This window comes from Triticum dicoccoides, chromosome 3A (assembly GCF_002162155.2).
Source record: "Triticum dicoccoides isolate Atlit2015 ecotype Zavitan chromosome 3A, WEW_v2.0, whole genome shotgun sequence".
Lineage (NCBI taxonomy): Eukaryota > Viridiplantae > Streptophyta > Magnoliopsida > Poales > Poaceae > Triticum > Triticum dicoccoides.
The window spans coordinates 449753481-449756642 of record NC_041384.1 but is presented as its reverse complement, the minus strand read 5'-3'; positions in this window follow the sequence as shown (position 1 = coordinate 449756642).

Here is a 3162-nt window from a genome sequence, read left to right as displayed (position 1 = left end):
AGCTATCTCCTCAGTTTATGGTAGCTTCCAGAAGCTTCCTGGCCGATTTTGGAAGCTTCAGTCTATTTTTTTATTTTGTTTTTTATGGTATGGTTTTATTCGGTTTTTATTTTCCTTTCCTTTTTATTTTTTTTTGTTTTCCTTTTTTTCAAATTCGTGATTTATTTTCAAATTCAAAAATATTTTCCAATTCCGTGAACTTTTCTCAAATTTGTGGACCTTTTTCCAAATTTCGTAATTTTTGGGTACTTTTTCATTTTTTGTGAACTTTTTAAAAATTGCAAACCTTTCCTAGCCTCGAACTTGTTGACAATTCATGAACGTTTAAAATGCATGAAAGTTTTACAATCCATGATTTTTTGACAAATCCACAAATAATTTTTTGAGTATGTGATTTTTTTCAATTCTTTGAATTTTTGTCAAATTCGTAAACTTTTCATGAACGCTTGAACTTTTTTTGAATCTATCCTTTTTTAATTTTTGTATTTTCTCAAAAAGTCAACGGTCAACAGTGGACCAGTTGACCGTGAGAGGTCAATTGTATCGAGCGACTAGGGAACCAAGCACTTGCCTCGTTGTTGGACCGGCCCATGGAGTAGGGGCATGTGAGAGCTGGCTCCTTTACCTGGAGCTTAATGCGCTTGGGAGGAGGTCTCCTCGAAACGACTTGGGTTTCGCCTGGCCACCCCATGGAGCAACTCGGGTGTGTGTTCACTCGGCTTTGTTGGCCCTTCAAAGAGAGAAAAACCCAAAGACCCAGCTTAACACACATTTTTACCAGTTAGTTTGTATGTTCAAAGGTACATTGGTCATTTTAGCCTCTCCTACTATTTCAGTGGTCAAAAAAACACATTGGTCATTTTAACCCCATCTTTTTCGTAAATCGGCTTACACACCAACATAGTTTTTTTCTTATTGTAAATAAGCTTTAGCCAAGAGAGACAGTTCAAGGAGATAAACACAACGAAGCATGAGTGGTTTCCATCCTCTTAAACCCATAATAAACAGAACCCCTATCAACTTCTCTAGCACCACGGTCTATGGAAACATATGAGATACTCTCTCTCACCTGGTTGAGTGGTCTTTCTTGAAAGAGATTATGCTAAAATTAGGCTTTCGAGAGAATTGAGTAAATCTTATTATGCAATGTGTATCCACTATTGAATACCGGGTTAGCTTTAATGTGGAAGAAAGTGAAAATTTCAAGCCAACAAGGGGTTTAAGCAGGGCGGCCCTTTATCTCCCTATCTATTTTTTATGTACGGAGGGGATCATTGCTCTCTGTGGAGAATGTTAATACCTTGGGAGTGAAGGTTTGCAAAGATGCTCGCCTATCACCAAACTTCTCTTTGTTGATGACTCGTTGATCATCATAAGGGCTAATATGCACAATATGCACAATGCCGAGACACTTGAATTCAATTCTGGTTCACATTGTGCTGCTTCTGGGCAATTGGTAAGTGTTGATAAGTCAAGTATCTTTTTCAGTCCTAATTGGAGTGAAGAAGTGAGAGAACAAATGTGTGTAACTTTGAATATCATGACAGAAGCCCTAAATGATAAATATTTAGGCTTGCCTGCCAATGTGTGGTTGGATAAAACAGATTGTTTTTAGTATCTGATAGATCGTATTATCAACAAAATCAGTGGTTTGAAAGGAAAAATATACATGTTCGAGGCAGTGGTGAATCTACTAAGGGACTTTAACATGCTTAAAGCCCTGCCTCCAGCGCTACAATTTTTTACTACTAGCCTCAAAGCCCAGCCTAGCCCAACAAATGTTCGCATGCCGCAGGCAGCCCAGACCCTCTCCATTTTCTATCTAGATTCGCCACTGGTTGGAGGGCAGGAGATCCTTCTCAAGGTTGTTGTCCAAGCCATACCCACCTATGCATTGTACGTATTTAAAATTCTACAAAATGAAAAGAAATTATTGATGCAATATCGCATTTTTTGGTGGGGAGATGAGCATAACCAGAGGAGGGTCCATTGGATGGCTTGGTCAAAAATGTGGGTCCCAAAGAATCAAGGAGGGATGGGTTTTCAGGATATTCACTGTTTCAATCTGGCGATGTTGGCAAAACAGGTATTGTGTCTTCTTAAGAACATGACTCTTTATGTGCTACTATTTTGAGATTGAAGTACCTTCCTGATGGCGATCTATTGAACACCAAGTTAAAAAAGGACCTTCTTATACTTGGCAAAGTATCATGGCAGGCGTGAATTCTCCAAAGCATGGTTAATTATATCTGGCGAGTTGAAAATGGTCAGAAAATTGATATTTGGGAGGATGCGTGGATTTTATATTGTGCTTCCAGAAAAGTTGTCACTCCAAGAGGGGGTCACTTGTTATCCCGGGTGGTGGACTTTATTGATTCGACTTCTAATAATTGGAATGCCAATCTAGTTAGACAACCTTTGTGGCCTATTAGTGCACAACAGGTCCTTGCTACCCATTTTCCTCTACATGAAATGCAAGATTTTGTCGCTTGGAGTTTTACGAAAAATAGTTTGTTTTCGGTTCGGCCAACCTTTTTGGTGGAATGGGATCATCAACATGGAACTAAACTAAGATGTACTAACGGAATGGGACAAACCACTGTTAATCCTATCTGGTATCTGGAAGCTCTCGTGCCCTGCAAAGGTTAAGATCTTTATTTGGCGTACGTTGCATGGTCCACTCTCGTGTCATGTTATGCTTGCTAATAGACACCTGAATGTCTCACCTAAAAGTCAGTGTTGCATCTCTGGTCAAGAAGATACAAAACATGTGTTATTTATCTATAATAAAGCAAGAGAAGTTTGGGGATGGACGAAATCATTAATAGAGCTTGCACAGTTGATCGTGGTGGGGAGGTAGTTCCAGAATTCCTACTTTTACGAGAGCAGTATTTATACATTGTGGAGAATTTTCGGTAGATCATAGTCATTACTGGTAGATATCTGGGGTTGGAATGTCGTAAACTGGTCCATGAGGAGAAAGTTCAGAATGAGCTACACATCTCTATTCGCGCGCTTACGACTAACTTTCTAATTGCTTCTTCTCCTAAGGCTACTATGATAAATGGGGGTTGGACCAGCCCCCTAGTGGCTTTGTCAAACTTAATGTTGACGCATCTTTTGGTCAAGACCTCCTTAGGGGCACTGCCGGGGCGGTCTTGG